The sequence below is a fragment of the Dermochelys coriacea genome, chromosome 1, assembly GCF_009764565.3.
Source record: "Dermochelys coriacea isolate rDerCor1 chromosome 1, rDerCor1.pri.v4, whole genome shotgun sequence".
NCBI classification, from domain to species: Eukaryota; Metazoa; Chordata; order Testudines; family Dermochelyidae; genus Dermochelys; species Dermochelys coriacea.
In genome coordinates this window covers 343,772,507-343,797,773 of record NC_050068.2, presented here as the reverse complement: position 1 = coordinate 343,797,773, position 25,267 = coordinate 343,772,507, and the positions used below count along the sequence as shown (strand labels likewise).

Here is a 25,267-nt window from a genome sequence, read left to right as displayed (position 1 = left end):
GAACTGCCAGGCTGTGTCAGACCCACGGTCCATCTAGTCCAGTGTCTCTGACAGTGGCCAACCCCAGCTGATTCAGAGGAAGGTGCAAGCAACCCCGCACTTGGCACATGTGGGATAATCTGCCCTCCATGAAGGTCTCATCCTAATCTCTAACAGAGTTTGGTTTAAACCCGAAAGCTTGAGGTTTTCTCTCCCTCTTTTTGTTAGCAGTAGCTATTATAATGCTGGATATTCTGGCTATCCATATAAACATCCAATTCCTCTTTTCACCTTCACAACTGTTTCTTGTTTTCTGCAGCTTCTCCCTCCCTGCTATCCGTCAGCAACAATAGTAGCTGGCTATTGCTGTTTATTTCCTGCTGCTGCTGTTGGTGGCTCTTGCTGGCTGGGTTTCCTGCTGCTGACAGGAACTGAGTGAGCCGCTGATTGATGGGATCGTTCTGTCATGCCTCTGATCCAGTCTTCCCGCAGATCCCACACACATTCCAGACCTGGTGAATGCACTCCCATATGCAGACAGGGCACAAACAGTGGGATTTGATACTGCATGTCAATACGTTGCTGTCCTGTCAGACTTAGTTTACCTTGCTGATTTGCTGTCATTTTGTAGCAGACGTACAGTACCTCTGCATGCGCTGTCCAGGTCGGCTCCAGAGTCCCCTCCTTGCCTTACTTCAGCGGCGAAGCAGGAGCCAGGTGGAAGATGCTGTTGTTTAGTGTGGTTGCTGGGTGTCTTAATCTGGCAGAAAATAACCAGCACAGGTGGCATGGAAATTCATAGCGGTCTTGGCAGGGAGAAATCAGCTACTCATATGGTGGCTGCTTCTCCAGTGCTGGCTGAGGGTGTGAGTGAATTGCCTGCAGGGGATGCCAGTTAATTTCAGTCCGTTGGTTTTCCAGCACTACCCAGTCCCTCCCCTCCTGGATAACTCCATGAAGCTCCAGCCTGGTACTCCCCCTTCCAATCACGCCCTCTGGGAAGCTCCATCTTGCTCCCTAGCTGCAGCATCTCCTATTGCCTTGCCTCCCCTGCCCTCACCATGAGGCCCCTGATGCCTAACTCCCCAGGGCAGGTCTGTTGTGCTGGATGGTGGAGTTCACGGTTGGTTGCCTGCCTGAGTCAGGGGGCAGGGCTGCTTTCTGGGCATCCTCTCCTTTGATCATTGGATTGCAGGGCAGCTGGAATCACAGAATCACAGGGTTGGAAGGGACCTCAGGAGATCATCTAGTCCAACCACCATGTGTTGCACTGACTGGCCATGTGGTGGTGATGCCATGTGTGCTGAGCTGCCATATCCCTATAATAATTAATACCTAGCTCTTACATCATGCTTTTCATTAGCAGAGCTCAAAACACATTTTTAAGGAGGTTGGTATCCTTATCCCCCCATCTGTAAAATGGGGAAACTGAGGGACAGAGAAGGGACATGACTTGCCCAAGGTCACCCAGCAGGCCAGAGCTGCAAATAGCACCCAGGTCACCTGAGTCCCTGCCCAGTGCTAGATCACACTGCCTGTACGTGGTTCTGGTCTCATCTGCACAACCTTCTGGCTGGTTATTTTGAGAAGCAGATGGGGTTTGAGAAGTGGGAGAGAGGGCAGCATAAAACCCAGCTTGTGGCAGATTGGCCATAACTGGGGCAGAGTTCATGATAACGCCCTGAGTCCCATCATGGTAGCTGCTGTTAACTTCCTCTCCATCCCCCATTACTTTGTCTCTCCATGAGCCATGGATTCTTTAGAAGGCACAAACCCAGAAACTGTCTCTAAATCTGAGACACTGGAGCTGCTGAGTCACTAGGAGGGACCTGGGCTCTGCCTGTTACTCGGCAAGTGCATTCAAGGTTTTGCTGTTGAAAGCGGCCCGCTGAGGGGCATGGGAGGAGGTGCTTATAAGATCTTTTATGTTGTATAAAGAAGGCCTGACTGTGAGGGGGGTTCTATCACAGGCGCCAACTTTCCTTGGCACCGGTGGGTGCTTGTGCCCTCCATTCCTGACCCCACCTCAAATCCCCACCCAGGCCCTGCCTCTTCCCCGAGGGTGTCGCGTTCCTCCTCCTCCCCCGTCCCTCCCAGTGCTTGCCGCACAAAACAGCTGTTTCGCAGCGCAAGCGCTGGGAGGGAGGGGGGAGAAGCAGGACGTGGCGGTGCGCTCAGGGGAGGAGGCGGAGGTGACCTGGGGTGGGGCACGCAGCTGTCAATTTTTCCCCGTGGGTGCTCCAGCCCTGGAGCACCCACGGAGTCGGCACCTATGGGTTTGATTATTGGTATGACGGTAGCACACAGAGGCCCCACCTAAGATTAGGATGACATTGTGTTGGTTGCTGTACGGACATGTAATGAGATACAGCGCTGGCTTCAATGAGTTTCCAGTCTGAATAGCCAAGGCAGGCAACAGGTGGGTGGGGAAACAGAGAGACACAGAGAGGAAGTGACTTGCCCATGGTTGCACAGCAGCTCAGTGGCAGAGCCAGGACCAGAAGCCCGGGCCCTCTTTGGCATCCCTGGCCATTAGACTCTGCTGCCCCTTGCTGCTTGTTTCTTCACTTAAACCTCAAATGCCAAGTCTTCAGATTTTTTGTGTGGCCTCTTGCTTTTTAGAGGCCCTTGTGTTGATTAGGGGATGAGCACTGTTAACTCTCTCCCACCTTCGTTGCAGAGGCCGTGTTGACTCTTTTTCACAAGGAGCGTTTTCCTTCGGGGTGATAGTGGAACTGGTGAAAACAAGGAAATGGAATCCAAGCATTTTAAGCAGTTTGACTCCAAATCTCCTCCCCCTCACTGAATGGCGTTTCACTTCCACGGCATATGTAGTTTCCTTATTCCACCGCTCTTATATGAGATCCTTCCAGGGATGGGCAACTCTGAACTTCTAGGTTATGTCTACGCTGCACTGTAAACCTGGGCTCAGACTCAGGTTTGAGCCCCCAAGCCTCTTCTGTCCATGCAGAAATCAGTCTGACTCGGGCCAGGAACCCTTCTGGACTCAGGCCTGCAGACCCTACTGGGAGGGTGGGTGAGAGCCGAAGTCATGTTTAGATCTGGTCCAAGCGCTGTCACTTTGCAGTATGGACACAGGTCATGCCACAGACCTATGTCAGAAGGTCTGTTTACTGCAGTATGGACGTTCGCACAGTTGTGAGGGCCAGGTCCAGCAATTGTAAACCTGGGTTTTACAATGCAATGTGGACAACCGAGCACGGGCTTGGAAATGCCTGAAATCACAAGACTGGGTCCCAAAGAACCATCTTTATAATGCAGTGGAGACATACCCATAATGTCAAGACAAGAAGCAGAAAAAACACTTCCTTGTTCGTGTGGGATGGGAAATATACAGACCAAGCACCGTACTAAAGGCCCTACAGCGCCTCAGCCATGTGGAGAACCCAGACCTGGGGCTCGCAGTCCCCTGCCCAAACTACAACCCCATACAGCCTGTCCCGTTACTAATGAATACTGCAATGCAGAGCTTCAAAAATCAAACTCCTGATAGAAACCAGGGCCAGGTATGTTCTGCTCAGGTGACCTCTGACCCTTGGCATATGACAGGCCTTTTAAAGGTGAGCGTGGGGCAGGCTCCCTGGGTACAGGGCACTATCCAGGCTGCAGCAGGCCCTGGAGGCAGCACTGAAGGGGTTAAGCGGTTCCTATATACCACTGGTTTTAGAGTAGCAGCAGTGTTAGTTTGTATTTGCAAAAAGAAAAGGAGTACTTCATTGGATGAAGTGAGCTGTAGCTCACGAAAGCTTATGCTCAAATAAATTTGTTAGTCTCTAAGGTGCCACAAGTACTCCTTTTCTTTTTGCCATATACCACTGGAGTGGCCAGTCAGCAGCTGAAATGTGAAACCCACCCTTTTCTCAGTGCCTCCCCACTCCCTGGGTAGCTTGTTGTAAACTTGTTTATCAAACTGGAACTGGAGTGAGCCTTTAATGGGGGATTTTTGCAGCAGCGAGGCAGGTGAAAGCCTCACAGTTCTGGGAAAGTTCCTCTGCTTGGCGCCTGACAGGACCCTGCATCTGCATCCCGAGAAATAAAATCGTTTTAGTATGTAGGTAAACAGCCGGGGCTGCTTGGGGAGCTCTCCTTCTCGGCCATGTGAGCACTTCAATCACAGCACTGGCTGTGCATGCCCTCTTCACATGTGCAACACTGGAGGAAATGCTGTTGGGCTCTCCTCTCTGTCCCACCCCCAGCTCTGTTAATAGCTCTGCTAAAGCTGTTCTCCTCCCTGGACATGTGAAAGGGTCATGAACAGTTATTGTTGCTGCTTCCCTGCCTCATGTGCTTGAAAACTGATTCTAAGAAACCTTGGGAACAGCTGCGGGTGGTAAACAAGAGGAGAATGAACTCCCTGGTGCATTAATGTTTTGCTAGCACTTGAGGGAGAAAACATATAGATTTTTCAAGGTTCCAGGCTTCAGCAGTGACTTTCTTCTAAACTGCTGCTGTCCTTCGAGTGTTGCAAAGTACATCCAAAATGACATTTTCAGGGCTTGGAAATAGCCCCCATTCAGGAAAGTGAGAGTTTGCTTTGGCTAAAGTCATCAGGGCTTTCCCTCTGTTTGAAGCATGGGTAAGGCCTGATTAGTTCAGTTGGTGCAAACTCTGGCTTGCCATTTTCTGTGCTTCGAGGTAGGATTGCCAAGTGGTTAGAGCACTAACTTGCAACTCGGGAGAGTTGGGTTTAATTCCCTCCTCTGTCACAGTCTTTCTGTGCAGCCTTGGGCAAGTCACTTAGCTTCTCTGGGCCCCAGTTGCCCATTTGGGCAATGGGGATAATGACATTGCATTGCCTTTCAGGGGTGTTGTGAGGACACGTTGTGAAGATGATGAGACAGATACTAGGGTAATGGGGGGCCATATAAGTACTGTATCTAAAATAAGCTGTCAGCGAGGGTGTAGCTGCACCGATGGCTGACTGCTGATTGCTGAATTGGAGCTGTTGCTGGGCACCAACAAAACCTTGGAGAGTAAAAAGTACATCAGCCCTGATGTTTTCATGCTGACCCTGCATAGCTGATGCTGCTGTGGCTGCCTAACTTCCTGCATCTGGTATAAGCAAAAGTTATTACTAATAGTTTTAATCTCTTGGTTGCCCATTTGAATCCAGCCCTGGTGTGGGTAGTGACAGACGGTCATTCTGTATGACAGAGGCCTATGTGAAATGAGTTGCCTGTCCGTCCAGTTCCTCAGACAAAGCATGACATTAGTTAGCAGCCTTGTCAAAAGAGTCAAGGACTGGTCTGGGCTGTGGAGGCTGATTATCCTCTCCCCTCTGGAGGTGCTCCCACTGGGGCAGCGGGCAGACATGCATCAAGAGGGGACAGCATGGGGGAGGCTGGTTCTGTTGCTGCCAGGTGGGTCTAATTCTGGAGATGAATGGAGGATGTCAGGTCAGCACTTTGCACCAGTGCAAAATTCATTTTAGAAAAGACTACCATACCATTGGAGGTAAAGTGTTCCTTTAAGGTGCCCCTCCTTTAAGTCTTGGGTTTGATGCTAGCGAAAATTTTCCATGATCTTGGCTGTGCTTAAGTTTAGAGGATGCAGTAGAGAGATTTTTGATTCTTACAACTACTACTGTTTACGTGGTGCTCCTTTGCATAAGTGTTCGATATACTGAAATGGAAATCTGTTTGTCACACGACGCCCTGTATCCTAGGCACATGCTAATTTGTTATTTCAGGGCCCTCATGAGGGCTGGATGGACAATGCTGCGGGGCACCCCCCAGACACCGGCATCCCCCTCCCCACAGAGTCCTGTGAGGCAGCCCCCAGCCCAGACATCAGTCCCACTCCTTCCCCACAGAGCCCAGCCATGGAGCAGCCCCCATTCAGACACCAGCAACCCCCGCCCCACAGAGCCCAGCCGTGGGGCAGACACCAGCACCCCCCTTCCCACAGAGCCCGAACACGGGGCAGCCCCTGGCCCAGATACCAGACACCCCCTCCCAAGCCTTTATTCCCCCCAACTTCTTTACTGTCCCGGGGGGGGATATGGTGTGGTGTGGCCCTGCCCTTCCTCACCCTTTGCCAGAGCTGGGTCTCCTAGGCTCTGTCCCGTCCCGGGAGAATGAGGATCAAAGAGTGTACAGCCTCCAGCCCTGCCAGGCTGGGTGCTCCACTCATCGTGAGCTGGGCTCTGCAGAGTCCAGCAGCCCCCTACTGATGGCCAGAAATTTTGCAGGGGAAACAGGGAATTCTGCGAAATTCTGCATTGCGCAGTGGTGCAGAATTCCCCCAGGAGTAGCACATGAGCCTTTATAATGTGTGAGTCCTGGCAAATGAGACCTCAGCCTCTGCTAGCCTTACTCCATTTCTTTTGCAAATGCTGTGGCATGTATGCACCATATGTGACTCGGATGCATGTATGACAGCCCCTGCAAGAGTCCTGGCTATGCCTCTCCTTCTCACATATGAAGACAAATGTCCTTGCTGAGATCAGCTTTCACACAGGGGCTAGGGGACCCCAGAGAAGAAAGTGGGGTCTGGCTGTAGTCATTAAGTTCAATGAACCCACCCTGAGCTGCATTGTTAGTGGCATGACATGAGCCCATGTTCCAGGAGTCCACCCCCACAGTCCTGGCAGCAAGAGCAGGGGGAAAGCTGCCATCTCTACCCTGCCACCCAAACTCTGGGCATGGGCTCTTGCGGGTAATGTTGGAACAGTAGTGTTGGGATGATATCACAGTGTCGCGTCTGCTGAAGCTGAACTTGTAGAACATCCAGTGTCAGTCTGAACAACACCCTCCACCCTGCTGCCATGTAGAGTGCAGCTCTGCATAGGAAGTCTGAGCTCAGCCAAAGTCCTAGCTATATATTAGCAGGAAATGTTCCATGCTTTCCTCAGTAAAATCTCTATGGCATAAAGGGCTGAGATTTTTTCCAAGGTGCCTAAAGGAGATAGGCAGCAAACTCCCACTGGCTCTCAGTGGAAGTTAAATGTCCAGCTCCTGTCTCTTAGGTGCCTTGGAAAATCTTTGCCTTAGAACTGATCATCACACTGATCAAGCTAAGGAATGTCCTGCCATGGGTATGACCCTGGAAATTGTTTATTAGGGAATTGCCAGCAGACATTGAATGGGACACTGTATAAGGATCTTCAGATCTCCTGTTGACTCAGACTGTTCTTAAACAGTTGTTTTGAGTCAGCAAGTGTTCCTGGCAAATCGCAGGACTCTGAAATGTGAAACGGTTCCTCTTGTGGTGGCATCCATGGGAGCAAAGCCATGAGACCAAAACAAGTAAACGACAATTGTGACATCAGCTTTTGTAGAAATGAAGTTGCAGACTGTGCTGTACCCTCTGGACTCTAAGGTTTTGTTTTGAGGGATGGGGAAGAGAAACTTTCAGCCTTCCTGCCTGCAATCAGTATATCAATGCATGAGAATTGGAGAATAGCATTAACTTCAAAATGATCTGGACAAACTGGAGAAATGGTCTGAAGTAAATTAGGGTGAAATTCAATAAGGACAAATGCAAAGTCCTCCAGTTAGGAAGGAACAATCAGTTGCACACATACAAAATGGGAAATGACTGCCTAGGAAGGAGTACTGCAGCAAGGGATCTGGGGGTCACAGTGGATCACAAACTAAATATGATGCAAAAAAAGCAAAGATCATTCTGGGCTGTATTAGCAGGAGTATTGTAAGCAAGACACAGGAAGTAATTCTTCAGCTCTCCTCCGCACTGATTAGGCCTTGCCCAGAATTGGACACAATACTCCAGTTATCACATTTCAGAAAAGATGTGGACAAATTGGAGAGAGTCCAGAGAAGAGCAACAAAAATGTTTAAAGGTCTAGAAAACATAATCTGTGAGGGAAGATTGAAAAAATTGGGTTTGTTTAGTCTGGAGAAGAGAAGACTGAGAGGGGACATAAAAGGTTTCTACAAGGAGGAGGGAGAAAAATTGTTCTCCTTAACCTCTGAGGACAGGACAAGAAGCAATGAGCTTAAATTGCATCACGGACGGTTTAGATTGGGCATTAGGAAAAACTTCCTAACTGTCAGGGTGGTTAAGCACTGGAATAAATTGCCTAGGGAGGTTGTGGAATCTCCATCGTTGGGGATTTTTAAGAGCAGGTTGGACAAACACCTGTTAGGGATGGTCAGATAATACTTAGTCCTGCCATGAGTGCAGAGGACTGGACTAGATGACCTCTCGAGGTCCCTTCCCGTTCTATGATTCTATGATTTACTTGTTCAGTTTTATAGTCAGCAAAACTGGAACCATAGCAATAAAAATGGTGTGAATTTTCCCAGTCCAGCTTAACAGTATATCAGTAAATATTGTAATGAACGGAACAGCATGTGCATGCACCACTGCCATATATGTTATGGAACCTGCTCTGCTCAACTGCATGTTATAGACCCGATACTTCTAATTTTCTAAAAAGGACACATCTTTAGCTCAAGTGACAGGGGCCTTTTTTTTTTTTTTTTTTTTTTTGAGCAAGGGAATGGGAATTCTATCTCCACTATTGCTCTGAAATGCCAAGTAATGTGCAACACACTAACAACTGAAGTTTCAAAGTACTCAGGGTTCTGACTCACTGTAACATAATAAACCCCAGACCATAGCAGGTAAACATCCAAATGATTTTTTTTCCAAATAGCTATTAAGTATGTCATTATGGGATGAGGGAATGTAAACGCCTTTGGGAAAATATGTTAACATGAAGCACTAAATATTGTTTATCTTGTCTCATAATTTCAGAGACGTTTCTTGTTAACATTAATTAGGGTGGGTTGGAAAATGTGAAAAGTAGAAATAAAATAGTATGAATATTTTTGTACAGTTTTCTCCCCATTTTCCAGCCAGCTCTCCCCTTAGTGAATGGAGTAAATTCATTAAATGAAATACACAAATTAAAAACAGCTTGTTCGTGTTAAGAGTTTAAATTACTTTACTTTAAATCTCTGCCCTGTATTAAGGAAAATTCAATCAGCTGCTAGTGGGGGAAACATTATTATTCAACTTTTGCATTCCAGTGATTAGTTTTATCTGATTTCTTCCCCAGAAATTGGCTAGGAAAGCTGATTAAAAACAACTGAGGTTCTGAAAGATTACATCTGGCAGACTTCAACTGGAAATAGCTATGTTAACATCCAGTGGCATCTAGATTCAATCCCATCTCCACTTCTAAAAGAAGTTGGTTGGGATCTCAATTGCATGAGAGATACTGGCATACGGAGCTTTTCATCTCTAGCTTATTGATCCATCTAGCCCTAGCCAGTAGTATCCAAAAGTCATTGCCACCTGATAAGGAGAGCAAGAGTATGATCAAGCAGTTCTGACAGTCAGGACTCTTGGATTTTATGCCCAGCTTTGATATTCACTTACTCTATGGACTTGGGCAAGTTGGCTCACTTCTCTGTACCTTATCCATCTGTACCTCATACAGGAGCAGCAGAAGTTCCCTAAAAATGGGGGAGGGGGGCCACAGGTGCTTGAACTATGGCCCTGCCCCCGGCTCCACCCTTTCTTCCTGAGGTCCTGCCCTCACACTGCCCCTTCCCCAAGGTCCCGCTCCCGCACCACTTCTTCCCCCCAAACCTCTATCCCCTGCCTGCTCCTCTCCCCTCTTCCCCCCCGCCCCACATCATTGGCCCTTATAGCTGGTGAGTATGGAGGAGAGGGGAACCTGGCCTCATACCTGCCCATCTGAAAAAAGGGAATTGTAACTCTAAGCTGTTGTGAGGCGTAATTCGTGAATGTTACCTGCTTGGAGAATGCAGCATGACAGGGGCCGTTGGTGAGACTAGGAAGGTTGAGGGCTGTCAGGAATCCTTGTAAAACGAACTGTCGCAGTCTAGTTCCCGGTGAACACAGCTCACAGCTGGCACTAAAAGAGAGGCCAAGGATTGAATCGGACCTCCCCTTTCATGTCTGGAAGTGGTGCCTCCAGGTCAGGGCTGAGGCACATTGGTGGACTGGGGTGGGGGAAGCCTACCCTGCTGCTGCCTGGGCTGTACCTGTTCTGGGGGGTAAGCCCAGGAGTTCAGGCTCTGGCATTGTTAATGTGGTACCAGTGCTTTCCCTCTATACATACAAGGGGCTGGGAAGTAACTGGTTGCCAGGGGATCAGCAATCTCTTGACAGCACCTACTTTGTTTTGAAATGCAAATGGTGAGAAATGATTAACTTTGCCTCCCTAAATGAGCCAGCATTTTGGAGAATGAAATGGCACAGGATGGGTAGAGCCAATTCAGAGACACAAGGTGGTATGTATCAGAGTAGCAGCCGTGTTAGTCTGTATTCGCAAAAAGAAAAGGAGTACTTGTGGCACCTTAGAGAGTAACAAATTTATTAGAGCATAAGCTTTCGTGAGCTACAGCTCACTTCATCGGATGCATTGAATGATGCATATGGCATTGAATGATGGTATGTATGATCTCTGATTATTTGGACTCGTGTTCCCCTCTGACAGTCTGCCCTTAAGAACACTCTGCCGTTTTGGAAGATTCTGTCATTTCTAGCAGATGTCACCATTACAGAGTTAGGGACTATCGCTTGGAGAGAGCCAGTTAAGTTTAGACTGAACCAGTCTTCAATCAGAAGTGATGGGCTCCAGGCAAGAATCACTGGGTGAGATCTATGGCTTGCATTATGCAAGTCAGAACAGTAGATCAAAACAGTCCCTTCTGGTCTTAAAATCTAGGAATAAAGAGTTTTAGTCTGATCCTTCAAAATTATAGGAATTCTCAGTGCACCCACTGTATGCCTATGCTTACTGTAGAATTACACACTGTTCTAAAGTCCCATCAGCATAGCAGCTTTGTAATCATTAACACTTACACAGTGCTTTGTATTTCAAAGCTTTTTGCAAACACTGATTTTTAACTGAGTGATTCCATTAGCTAAGTATTACACCCATTTTATGAGTGGGGAAACTGAGGCACACATCTGTTTCGTCAGTGTGTTGCAGCTTGTGTAGTTTACACCCTCGGGTGTAATCTCACCATTCCAGTAAACTCACCATTTCAATGGAAAATCGGGCCCAGAGAGTTTAAGTAACTTGCCCAAGTTTATGCACACACAGCCAGAGGTGATGCTGGAGTTAGAACTCGGGAGTTCATGGTTCCTAGACCTACAATTGGTTCGAGGTCTTGTGCTGCTTAAAAGCCCAGCATCCCCAATCAATAATAATAACAAACGCCGCTTTTTCTTCCTCTTGTGTTTGCTTCATTGCTTAAACCAGCTGCTTGCAGGCAAACTTTAAACCACAGCTGATTTGACTAAAAATATCTATTTCCTTTTTCATCTTTGTTGATTATTGAAGTGGTTTTAGTCTAAAGAGAAGCTCCTGCCTCTCTAACTCTGCTATTCCATGAAGTCCCCAAGTTGAGTTCATGTAGTAAGTTCATGTAGTTCCCATGGTAGCAGTGGGGCTGTCACGGCCATTGGCTTGTGACATCACCGGATAAATTAGGCCCAAGAAAGTGGCTGGGTTGAAAAAGACAGCCTCAGCTTTCCCACATGGCAGTGATGGGATAACTGAGGCAATGGAACCTGAGCTGAATGAAAGGTAAATGTAAATGAGAGAGTGGAAAATGCTTCCTACCAGTGAGGACCGTTGGATAATGGAGTAACTAGCGTTCTAAGGGTGAGATTCTGCCACCCTTTCTCAGGCTGAGTAGCACAATTAGCCCCTTTAAAATGAATGGGACTAACAACAGTGTGAGGTAGTAGGGCTTGATCTGTAGGCCACTAACTTCAATGGGCTGTGGATCAGGTTCTTAGTTAGGCTGAGTTTAAAGGTGCAAGAATCTGATCCTAAAAGAAGCCATTGGGGCCATGTTATTAAAACTGCATGACTAATAATAATATCCTGCTCTTAAAGGGCCAGGTTCCTAGCTGATGTAAGTCTGAATAGCACTCTTGACTTGAGTGGTCATTTTCACTAGCTGTGAATCTGGATCATCACATCTGCAATCTGAGATCTCAGATTGCTTTACAAACTCTAATTCTCCAAATGTACCCTTGTGAGGTAAAGGATTATTGTTCCCATTGTTCCAGTAAAGAAGATGCAAATCTAATAGTGATTAAGTGACCTAGGGCTTGGCTACACTCGCAGATGTAGAGCGCTTTGGGTTAAACCAGCCTTCGTACAGCGCAGTAGGGAAAGCACTGCAGTCTGTCCACGCTGACAGCTGAAAGCGCACTGGCGTGGCCACATTTGCAGCACTTGCAGCGGCATTGGCAGCGGTGCATTATGGGCAGCTATCCCCCCCCCCCCCCGTTCAAGTGGCTGCAATGTGCTTTTCAAATGGGGAGGGTTGGGTGGAGTGTGTTGTGTGTATGTAGGGGGAGAGATAGTGGTTTTTTGGGGTGCTGAGAGTGTGTCAGCACGCTGTCTTGTAAGTACAGACCCTCCTCCCCCGCCTCTCTCTCACTCACTCAAAGCAAACATTAGCTGTTTGTTTTTTTCTCGGAGCTGATAAGCAGCAGGCACTCCCAAACAGAGCTTTGAAAAGGCAACTTCCACATTGAAAAGGCAACTTCCACATTCCTGCCGGAGTTCACCACAAAGACAAGAGAGGCCACTTCAGTTAATGGGATTATGGGACCTTTCTGGAGGGCAATCAGAGCACTGTAAAGTAACTCCTCGTTCACACTGATGCTGTAGCATCTCACCCAATCCGCAGCAAACCTTATTCCTCTGCGGGAGGTGGAGTATCAGCAGCGCTCTAGCCAGGGAGTCAGAGCGCTCTACGTGCCTTGCCAGTGTGGATGGGGAGTGAGTTAGAGCGCTCTGGCCAGCTTTATTGCGGTATAACGTGTAAGTGTAGCTAAGGCCCTAGCTAACGTCACAGTGAGTGAATGGGAGACCTGGGAATAGAATCTAGTTACGAAATCTTAAAGGCCCAATCCATGCTGGTACAGCTACAGGTGCCTGAGAACTGCAGGTGTAAGACCATGTATATCAGAGATTGAGCTGAATGCCTCCTGAATGTTGATGTTTGGATCCAGACTTGAACTTTGCATCCAGCTTCTATTTCTATAAAGGACTGGATCAAATTCCCCAGCTTGAAACATGCTGAGGCCCCATCTTTACTTTCTACGCATGTGAGACTGAAGAGCTATGCTTGCCACAGTCAGTTACTTCAGGACGTAGCAGTTTGCTATATGGCCTCACGTGCTTTGGTTTTGCCTAGTGTTAGATTTGTGCATGCAGGAACTTTCAGAGTACATTGCATAAACTTCTTTCATATGCTTCCTGGAGGCCTTTTGGTGTTGAGAAATGGTCCTGTTATAATACTCTAAATGCTGGCTTCAGATGGATGTGTGCAGCTGACCCTCCATCATTTAAGACTTTTTCCACAGAAATTGAGGCAAGACTCAGTGTGTACCTTTTAAATGACTTAACTGGTGCTAGGGGCTCATTCTATCCAGTGAAACATGTTTGTCAGATGGCCAAATGGGCCAGTGATGTCCCAGCATTCCACTGATTTCTATGGAATTATGGCAGCTTGGAGGACCAGTAGTCAATGGGTTAAATCTGTGGTTTATAAGCCTGCTATCTGGAAGGCTTCCATAGAGCAGTAATTGAGTACCTCAGACTGAGTCATTTAAGAGCAATGACAAATGCATATTATCTTCACAACCCTCGACAATCATGTTTCTTAAATGGAAAGATACCTCTAAATATTCTAGGTTTCATAGTAGCAGCCGTGTTAGTCTGTATTCGCAAAAAGAAAAGGAGTACTTGTGGCACCTTAGAGACTAACAAATTTATTAGAGCATAAGCTTTCGTGAGCTACAGCTCATGCATCCGATGAAGTGAGCTGTAGCTCACGAAAGCTTATGCTCTAATAAATTTGTTAGTCTCTAAGGTGCCACAAATACTCCTTTTCTTTTTTCTAAATATTCTAGTGGGTTTAGCAAAGTGCGGAGACGCAGCAACTCCTGAGTTTTTTGCCTGGTGCTGGTTTGCTTTGTGTCCTTGGACAACTCACTAAGCCCTTCATTTTCTGTTAGAGGTGCCTCAAGTTAAGCACCTAAATAAATGGCCTGACTTTGAGCCCTCCAGCTCCCATGGACATCTGGCCAGGAGCATGATATCATTGGGACCTCTGGTAATTGGGCCCCTGTAGTTTGGTGCCTAAAATATGGATGAAGATGCCTATTTCAGACTCCCAATCTTGAAAATGTTCGCTTAAATCTCTCCATGTCTGTTTCCCCTCTCTAAAACAGGGATAATAATAACTACCTGCCTTCTTGCAGGGGAGTTTTGAGGTCATAGGGTGAAATCTTGGTCCCAGTGGCAGAACTCCCATTGACTTCCATAGAGCCAGGATTTCACCCATTGAGTTTGTCTCTAAAGTGCCCTGCAGATGTCAACTTTTGTGTGATTGGAAACGACTATTATTCCTGAATCTTGCGCACTGGCTTCTACTGCAAGGCACCAGGATAGCCTGTATTACTAAAGATTTCAGAGTAGCAGCCATGTTAGTCTGTATTCGCAAAAAGAAAAGGAGTACTTGTGGCACCTTAGAGACTAACAAATTTATTTAACAAACAAATAAATAAATTTGTTAGTCTCTAAGGTGCCACAAGTACTCCTTTTCTTTTTGTATTATTAAACAAACCCTCATGCTGGCAAAAATACTCTGGTATTTAGTCCTCAGTGTTAAATATTTTACCTAAACACTGGTGCAAACTCCCATGCTTACAAAATAGTTGAATTTCATGTACAGGCAAGGCCCCTGTTTTTGAGCATCTCATCTGAAAACTACACCCAGAATAAGAACATAAGAATAAATAAAGAATAAACTGCAGGGAGCTCAACTTCTCTATCACTGAATGATGTAGGGCTGAGCTGCTCTTGCCAGGAACAGAACAGGCAGTTCCCAATGAGATTAGATGCTCCAAGCCTGATTCTTAGACCCCTAAGCCATCCCCTGGAAAGTAACAATGCTTAGCCGCTGCTCATAGAGTTGGTAGGAAAAATTCACATCCCAGTTTTTGTGGGTCCTGTGCAGTTAGTGACTTTTCCCTGTTTCTCAGCAGTGAAGTGGCAGATTTGGACTATTTAGAAATTGGAGGACAAGCTTCCCAGGGCAGTGTTTGAACCGAGCTGCTTGTACTGTTATGGCAACCATTCCTCTCCAGTGCACGGGGACTTCCTTTAGCAGCAGAAGTTACTCTGCCTCCAAGCCCAATAAATCGGACTCCATCAAACTGCTCCACTGGCTTTAAGGAAGGCTAAAGTTTGACTCTGAATGTATTGCTCAGCAGTGGGCCAACTGCTCGGCTACTATTCTAGTGTCTCATCATTTCTCATAATGGATAGAATTTTTTTTTTAATGGGGAAGGAAGGAATTTCGCTTGGTCAGATTTGTCATTCAACCTGATGTGCGTTACAAAACTGGAACAGCGAGTGCTTTGGTGCTGCAATTGTGTGTTTTAGCATGATGTCCTTCTTTGGCTCTCTCAGGGCCCCAAATCGGTCACCCTTACTCACTGAGTATAGCACCTTCATCCTCCGGTAGTCCCACTGAAATCCATAGAATCACTCCCAGAGTCTAGCATAGCCTGGCCCAGGGAAGATCACACCAGTGCAAGGGCATAGATCCAAATCAGAGGTTTGTCTGCTTTTGCTCAGCCACCGCAGAGTGGCAGAAGGAGGCATGGCCGTGAAGGGGGAGCATGGTTTTCAGGCCTATGTGGCAGTTAAAGACTAGTGCATCCCTTGAGCTACTGTATCACAATGCACAGAGCACCAGGGTCAGGACCAAGGGGACATTTAGGCTAGCTTTGCACAGCACCCACGGTGTGCATTTTGGCCATAACCAAGGATTTGGCTCATGATCTTTGCACCTGGCTTTCACCTGTGCACACTCTCACACTTTGTAGCATTGCGATGGCTGGACTGCAGCACCATGAAAAGAGACCCTAAGTATTGTAGAGTGGTATACAAGGAATATTTCCAAATCTATTTACTGACTTTAAAAATCAGGGGTAGTTAAATGGTAGTGCTTATCTATAGTGACCTATCAAGACCCATCATCTCCAGAGACCCCTGGCAGGAGAACATAATTTTACTCTGAATTTGTGGCTGGGCTCTGTCAGGCTCAACTATATGCTCTGTTGTAGTATTTATTTTAAAATAGTTTGTATTAGGTCTGGGAAAATTCTGCCAGATGTGGGGTCAGGAAGGAATTCTGCCAGGAAGGGGTCAGATTGACAGAGATCTTGGGGTTTTTTTCACCTTCCTTTATTGTGTGGGGAGCAGGTAGTTTGCTAGAATCATCTGAGCATATCTGACTTAATCAATTCCCTGCCCCTGCAGGGGCCTCTGGCATTGGAGGAATCTCATAAGACCGGCCATACTGGATCAGACCAATGGTCCATCTTCCAACAGCAGCCAGTGCCAGATGCTTCAGAGGAAATGAACACAACAGGGCAATTATCAAGATCCATCCCTTGTTATCCAGTCTCCGCTTCTGACAGTCAGAGGTTTAGGGACACCTAGAGCATTGGGCTGCATCCCTAATCATCCTGGCTAATAGCCACTGATGGACCTATCCTCCATGAACTTATCTAATTCTTTTTTAACCCAGATATACTGTTGGCCTTCACAACATCCTCGGGCAATGAGTTCCACACGTTGACTGTGTGTTTGTATGAAGAAGTATTTTCTTAAGTTTGTTTTAAACCTGCTGCCTATTAATTTCACTGGGTGACCCCTGGTTCTTGTGTTATGAGAAAGGTAAATAACATTTCCCTATTCACTTGCTCTGTACCATTCATGATCTTATAGACCTCTACCATCCCCCCCCAGTTATCTCTTTTCTAAGCTGAACTGTCCCAGTCTTATTAATCTCATGGTACAGCGGCTGATTTAAGCGATAGGTTACATACCACAGTTAGTTTTGCAATTTCATATTTGAGTTTCTGCAGAACTCGGGGTGAACATCAGCTGGTCCTGGTGATTTTACTGTTTCATTTATCAATTTATTTCAAAACCTCCTCTACTGACGCCTTTGATTTATCATCCAAAATGAATGGCTCCAGTGTGGGAATCTCCCTCACATCCTCTGCAGTGAAGACTGATACAAAGAATTCATTGATTTTGCTTCTCTTCAACAGCCTTGCCTTCCTTGAGTGCTCTTTTAGCACCTCAATTGTCCACCTTCCCCACTGATTGCCTGGCAGTCTTCCTGCTTCTGGTGTGCTTTAAAAAAAAAAATTACTGTTAATTTTTGTGTCTCTTTTCCTAGTTGCTCTTCAGATTCTTTTTTGGCCTGTCTAATTAGAATTTTGTCATCCTCTTTTAAATAACTGACACTATTGGTCTCTGTGTTCTCTCTGTGTGGCACACAACAAATTAGGATCCTGAGGACTGAAATGTTTTAGTCTAACCCCAGTTATTGGGCTCAACACAGGGGTAACTAGGTAAATTGACAGGTTTCAGAGTAGCAGCCGTGCTAGTCTGTATCCGCAAAAAGAAAAGGAGTACTTGTGGCACCTTAGAGACTAACAAATGTATTTGAGCATAAGCTTCTGTGAGCTACAGCTCACTTCATCACTTTATGCTCAAATAAATTTGTTAGTTTCTAAGGTGCCACAAGTACTCCTTTTCTTTTTAGGTAAGTTGAGTGGCCTGTGATATATATACAGGAGGTCAGACTGGATGATCTATAGTCTCTTCTGGCCTTAAACTCCATGAAATTGCCTGATTTTGTGCCAACTTAAGCCTGGTGGGTTTGACTGTAGTTCAAAAGTTAATGGGTTCAACATCTATTTTAATAGAACATGGGCTAAAAAGAGCAAAGGCTGAGAGGGGAAAGGCAAGGAGTAGGAAAGAGAGAAATCCAGTGGAAATACAGGGCTAAAAATGGAGAAGATGGCAGAACCATTACCTCTACTGTAGGAATCACTGGGTGAATTTCTCTGGCCTGTGTGATGGATGAGGACAGACTGGATGATCTAACAGTTCCTTCTGGCCTTAAAATCTGAGAATGTTGGAGAAACAAACAAGACAGAGAAACATGAAGGTTTGGCAGGGAAAGAGAAGGAATCTAAGAGGAGACAATTTATATCTCCTATACATGCCATCCACTTGTACCAACCTGGCTCGTGGGATGGGTATGATTCGCTAATGCAGAGTGCTGGTTTCCTTGCGGACTTCCACTATTTTGCAAACCCTAATGCAAATATTTCCCAATGTGCGCAAAACCTCCTACTCCACAAAATTTTCCCATCTGTGATTTTTCACAGGTTTTTCCAAAGTCCAGCAAGAGAGAATTGTTGGGAGTGAAAATAGCTTCATAGACAGGTCCCAAGACAATGAAATGGCCATAGTCTCTCATTATGCTTTTGAAAGTCCCAGATTCTCATAGGAGGTGGCAGACAAGTTCTGGGTTTCCAAAGGGTCTGAATGCTTTTTTTTTTTTTTTTTTTTAAGAAACTGAACCATACATACATGTATGTATGTACTGGAAACACTGGTTCATTTGTTACAGAAATGGAACAAAAGACACCTTTATTACTATTGTGATATAAAACATTTAGCACCTTGATGATTATTTATGAACATTAGGTGATAGGTAATAAGTTATGCACTTTTTATAGATCAGGAAACTGAGGCACGCTCAACCCCCATCCTCTTCTCATTGAGGTCAGTGGCAAAACTCCCACTGACCTCAGCAAGTTCAGGCCCTACAGAGGATAGGTGACTCTCCAAGGCCACAAGGTGAGTTGTTATTAGAGCTCAGGAATTTAGGCCCAGATCTTCAAAAGATTTTAAGTACCTAAATAGCTTTGAGGATCTGGACCTTGGACACCAATTCAGCCAAGCACCTAAGCAGCTGCTTAAGACTTCAGTAGTACATAAGTGTGTGTTTAATTTTAAGCACACTCTTAAGTACTTTGTTGAAGTAGACCTCAGGTCCTGGCTCCTTGGCCTGTATTCAGATCATGCCTTTGTCATCAACTTTAAAAAGCTGAAACCCTGCCTTCTTTTCCTGCAACTTCATTACATTGCTTTCAGTCATTTCCCGTGTGTTCCAGGGGGAATGTACAGTGGTTTTAGGTACAATATTTTATAACAGCATCTGACATAATTCCCAATAAGAACAACATAAGAACGGCCATACTGGGTCAGACCGAAGGTCCATCTAGCCCAGTGTCCTGTCTTCAGACAGTGGCCTATGCCAGGTGCTTCAGAGGGAATGAACAGAACAGGTAATAATCAAGTGATCCGTGTGCTGAATCTGTAGTTACATCCCAGTGTAGCTACCAGTGAATGCCCACTATTTTTCTTGTAACTCTCCTCATTGGCCTGGAAGTAGCTCTTTTTGGAGTGTGATATGGGCCATTCGAGCCATTAAGCTTTGGGCATCTTTTGAATAATACTCTCAATACGCACTGACATCATCTGGCATGCATGCTAAGTCCAGAGATATTGTAATGATAAATATGTCATGTCCCTTTCTGACTCAGTGAGATTTTGCATATTATCATCAGATTGCTCTGACAGACCCAGAGTCTGCAGTCTGTTCCTCTGCAGTCTATACGCTGCACTTTTTGTGCCACATCATGGAGAAGTGAATCTGATTTCCTCTCCAAACTTCAGACCAGGAAACATGGATGTGACATAAGCTTCCACCATAAGTTTCTTTGGGAATAAGAATAGGAGTCATGTCCTTTGGAAGCCAGCATTCTCAAAAATAAATCACTGTTAATCTTTATTTCTGTACAGTGGATATTAATAGGAGAGATTTTTACCGAAAATGGGCCCAAACTGCAAAATTCAGGCCCAGATTCTTCCAAAAGTCTAGAGCATTTAGCTCTGTGGCTTTGGGCTGACCCATCAGAGACACAAGGCCCAGCAGCTGCTATGTTTAGAGCCTGACTCATGCGTCCAGAAGGCTTGGGGCACACACACATGTGGGATTTGGTGCCAGACGCTCATGTATCTAACAGCAGAGAAACAAAAAAGAATTAAACACATAGGCCAAGACTTTGAAAACACAAACCTCAGTTTTTAAAGGAGCCCAGAGAACTGAAATTCAGTGGGAGTTTGGCACCTAAATCAAAGCCATCTAAGACCATATTTAGGCACCTACATTAGTGGCTTGATTATCAAAAGTGCTGAGCAGTCAAGTAGCTCTTACTGATTTTGCTAAGATTTTCAAAAGGGCATTTGACATTCAGTTCTCATTAATTTTAACGTGAATTGTTGTCCAGAGCTGCCATAGGGATTGAAAAAAATCAGGCACAGAGCATTTTATTGTAGTAATAATCCACAGGACAAGAGCATCCTTACATAAAAAGAGAAAGAAGGAGAGAGATTATTACTGAGGAGATCAGAACTAAAAGGTTACTGGCCCAGAGCTATTTAAAGGCATTTCCAATTCCCTCTCTCTCCAACAGGGCTAGGAACCCTGGTTTATCCAGGGTCTAATTCTGCCATGCTTAACTGTGCCGATTTCATTGGGGCTATTTGAAGGAGAAGGTATTACTCAATGTGAGTAATGTTGGTAGAATCTGATAGTAACTAAAAATCATCTGAAATCCACCAAAATATCATGCATAGAATTCTCCCCCCCTTAAGTGAAAATAGAGACTTCCCCCCCCCCACACACACACAAAATAACAACAACAACACCGGAAGTGCTCTTGTGTAGAGACTTTGCAGCCAAAAGCCAATTTCACATGCTGAATTTTAAATTCCTAAAGCCAGCAAAGGGAGATATCTAATGGAAATGGTGGTAGTGTACTGTAATTCCAGGTCCTGCTGTCTATGGTTGACAAGAGGTCCTTGTTTTTCTCTTTTGATTCTTGCCTTGTTTAGGCTACTTTTTAAATGCAAATATGCTTGTTTAATTTAAAAAGTAGGTACATTTGTTTCTCCTGATAGCACAACTCACTCTAGTCTAGTGCATGCTAGTTCCTTGCTTGCTATTTGGAGATGCTATGCAAGTATCCCACCCACTCCCCAAACTCTGTCAATGCACATATATCCTCACCCACAACACCCTCTGCTACTCCAGTTTTGGACCCTGCACAGCTCTGCCCAAGTACCTCTAGCCCTGATCTTGGAAGCACTCAGTGCTATAGTGATGAAGACTATATAATCCCCTGGATGGATAGATGGAATTTCCAAAATACAGGGCCTTAGCTGCTGCAGTACAAAACGACTGTAGTGTTGTATATGAACTGATGAAGGATAAGAATCCTGTGCACGGTAACTTTATTTCTGGAGCAGCAGCATGGCAAATCCTAAAGGGATGTAGCCTCCTTGCAGGTAAAGCGCCACCTAGATCAATCTCTAGCTAGGTCCTTTAGTAGCACCATTTTTTAAATGGTGGGATTTGGCTGACCAATGGACAGGAAGCCTTTTGGGTCCAAATCACAGGATTCTTTCTTTCCTGAATATCCCATAATGCCTTTTGTTGTTAGTATTCCTTCCTCTGAATCTTTCTTTACAGCCAGATCCTGTCCATTCCCTCTGGCTCTGCGGTCCACAGAGAACTGGCTTTTTTCCTTTTTGTTTGATAGAGGCATCCCTCACCTTGGGTGACATGCAGGGAACACTGCGTGATGGGCCGCCTGAGTAATACACAGATGGCCACTGCTAAGTGACTTCCAGTCTTGCACCCTCATAAAAGGGAATTAACAAAATAACTCATGGCCCCGGAATTGGGGAAGCGGCGTGATAAGCGTGTTGGTGTATGAGAAGCTGTGCTTTTTACCACTGCACTTTAGATAGAAGCTGTTTTACAGCACCTAGTGCTTTTCCTTATGTTCTGTTTACTTAGGTGACCCCACCACCGTAGCATCTGAGTGCTGCATAAACGCCAATGAACATATCCTCAATTTGACTCAGCGGGTGTAGCTGGGTGCTCACACCTTTGAAAATCAGGTCACTTAGGTGCCTAAGTATGAACCTAACTTTAGGCTCCCGTTTTGGGAAATCTTGGCCACTAATTATTATGTAGCCTAATTGAAAGGGGAATCTGATTTTAATTCAGTCAGGTTTCACTTCCTTGGTACTTGTGATGTCATTATCCTACCAGCTCTCCAGTCATCCACAAGTCTTCCCGGATAAACAGGATTATAAGTGTCACCGAGTTCTCTGCTCACCACTGGGGTAGCCTGCTTGTGGCTGCATCTGGGGATTAGCTCTGCCTGGTCTGAGACCCCTTTTCCATCTCTCATGGGCTGCCGCCCTATTCACGCTCCAGGAGTAGTGGTACTTCCTCTATGTGACTCGGCCCTCCAGCCAGGTCACTATATGGTTTCTGGTTTCAGAGTGGTAGCCGTGTTAGTCTGTATCAGCAAAAACAACGAGGAGTCCTTCTGGCACCTTAGAGACTAATACATTTATTAGGGCATAAGCTTTCATGGGCTAGAACCCACTTCATCAGATGCATGGAGTGGAAAATACAGTAGCAGGTATGAATACACGGCACATGAAAGGATGGGAGTTGCCTTACCAAGTGGGAGGTCAGTCTAATGAGACAATTCAATTAACAGTAGGATACCACGGGAGGAAAAATCACTTTTGTAATAAAAAAAAAAAAAAGAGAAGGACTTGTGGCACCTTAGAGACTAAAAAAATTATTTGAGCATAAGCTTTCGTGAGCTACAGCTCACTTCACCGGATGCATGCCACAAGTATTTTTTTTTTTTTTTTTTTTGTGTGCGGATACAGACTAATACAGCTGCTACTCTGAAACCTGTCACTTCTGTAATGGTAATGAGAGTGGCCCATTTCAAACAGTTGACAAGAAGTAACAGTAGGGGGAAATTAGGTTTAGGTTTTGTAATGACCTAACCCACTCCCAGTCTTTATTCAGGCCTAATTTGATGGTGTCCAGTTTGCAAATTAATCCCAGTTCTGCAGTTTCACATTTGGAGTCTGTTTTTGAAGTTGTTGTTGAAGAATTGCCACAGTTCTCCTACTGGTTTTTGAATGTTATAATTCCTGATGTCAGATTTGTGTCCAGGACTTCTGCTCCCTCCCTGAGTTTCCTCCTTTTCCCTCTCTAAGCCCAGAGACTGACTGCAGGCTTCCACACTGCAGCCTCCTTCTCCCCTCTCTTCCTGGCCTTCTACCAGTCCTGCTTTCTCCTGTCCAGCTGGACTCTCATCTTCAGTAGGTGTTTGCCTATCAAGCTTAACTATCCTTTAAGTGTGGCCAGTCACGTTACTTAACACCTCCCTCTCTCCAGCAGCCACCTTAACCCTTTTCTGGGGTAGTGTGGCATCACAAGATCTGAATTTTTCATGCAAAGAAACAAGCAGAACAAAGAAGTTTATACATCATCGGATAAAGGCATGAACACATTTTCCTGCCTTCTCAAATCACCTTTAAATCAGGAGCAAAACTATACAGACTTTAGTGGACCTGGTGTTGCTGTACGTTAGCAGCAGTATCTCAGCCCATTGCAATTCAGACACAACTAAACTCTTCCTTGAAACTCATTGTGATTCCTTGGAGAAAGCTGACATGAGAAATTCTTTCACTGATGGAATGGAGAAAACTGAATGCCTTTGCCTCTATGGGTACAACCAAATCAGAGGCGGTACAGCTGTACTGTACCTTGGCAGGGGGTTAGACTGACCCTTGTGGTCCCTTCTAAACCCATGATTCTACCTGAATCCTGTGGCTATATCAAGGATGGTTGGTACATAAATTGTATATTGTAGTAACTGTTTGATCTACAGGGTCTCCCACTTCCAGATTTTGTAACAACTCCCTCTGCTCTTGACATACAATTTTGTTTTTTATCAGCCAAGCCCTTTTGGATTTTTTCCCCCCAACTCCCGTACTTGGATTCCCTGCCCCTCCCCCCCAGAGTGTTTTTTGGGACCTTGCATTTTAATCTACTCAACTGAGGTTACATTTTACATGGGAGATTGGCCACAATTTTACTTTGCAATAAATATACAATTATATGTTCTTGCTGTATATTTGTAACAAAAATATAGAGATTTACTTCCAGAAATCAAGGGTGCACTATATAGTGTAAGAAACTCGTTAACACTCTAAATGTTATTGTGCCAATTTCTTGGAATGGCTTAATTTTCAAGCATGATAGGTATGTTAAAAATGATTAAAGCAGACTCATGACTCCCAGTATTGCATAAGGGGCTATAATGTAGCATCTAACACATGTGGTGTGTTTGTCTGTCAATGTGTTTATGTTGTGCTCATCCCACGTCTTGAGTTCCTCACAGCTTCTAAACTTTCTACATAAATGAAGTAGATGAATGGGGGCAGACCCTCACCTGGTGTAAATGGTCATAGCTCCCTTGAAGTTAAGGAGTTATGACACTTTACTCCAGCTAAGGATCTGCCCCATCATTCCTAAATAAAGCAGCTTTGGGAATGCTGGGGCCATGCCACTTACAAGCTTGGGGTATATTTTTCTGGCTCTTCCATAATTTTATCTTCACATCTTTATTTGCTATGCTCATTTATTTCAGCCACCCTGGGATTGATTTTATTAAGGCAGTTGTGGTACACCCCCTAGTCTGGAAGCATTGTTTTAAACTGAAAAGGTATCTTGCAGGAATCTGGCCATCAGATAAAAATCTGTCAATTTAAAAATTAAACCTTACCCAGCCTGGTTCATTGCCTTTCCTGTGAAATAATGACCTGGCAGCACCACGCTAATGGGCCCTATAGGTTATTCCCTGGAATTTAACCATAATCAGTCATTAATCCTGCAGGGAATTAACTTTGCCAAGGACAATATTAAGAGTTTATCCTTCTCCTCCCCCCTCAAGCTCATGATTTATTCTTGTGCCCAAAAGCTCTCTCTTGCCTTAGTCATTCTAGGCCTGACCCAACGTCCACAGAACCCCCTTCCATGGGTTTTGGAATAAGCCCCTATCTCCACGTGGAGAGAGAGACCCAAAATTTCTGCTGACTTCAATGAGTATGAAGGGTGCTCAGCACTTCACAGGGCATAGGTCCTGTGGCCTTGCAGGTTGTGTCCTTAATCCCTGGATACTAGAAACGAGTGACTTTCCCCCCCAGTAATCTGACTATTGTATTGTGTAAATTACTATGCTAGTCAATAAAAGCATCAGATCAGTCGGTTATGCTGTTAATACAGAGCTGGTGGACCAGCGGGAGTACGTGCCTAGCAATAGGAACAACGCGCTGCTCCTACTGTAATAACCAAACTGAACTAAATGTGGAGTGCTGAAGTTTCCTAGCCGCCTGCCAGGCAGCAAGCCCCTCGCGGAAGAGCTGCGCCCACGGGAGGGCTGCAGAGCGAACCGGTCCCAGCGCCAG

At 45.5% G+C, this 25,267-nt stretch overlaps 1 protein-coding gene and 1 long non-coding RNA gene across 4 annotated transcripts in view; one reads left to right on the top strand and one right to left on the bottom strand.

Moving 5' to 3' along the window:
* The window catches only part of PFKFB3 (6-phosphofructo-2-kinase/fructose-2,6-biphosphatase 3), a 74,755-nt gene that overhangs the window by 17,581 nt on the left and 31,907 nt on the right, over positions 1 to 25,267 (top strand). The window lies entirely within an intron of this gene.
* LOC122456933 lies at positions 1,236 to 20,569 on the bottom strand. Its single transcript, XR_006276111.1, has 4 exons — positions 20,130 to 20,569; positions 17,874 to 19,931; positions 9,727 to 9,850; positions 1,236 to 1,298 (listed from the first exon to the last, which is right to left on the bottom strand). It is a non-coding gene; the product is annotated as an uncharacterized LOC122456933 (long non-coding RNA).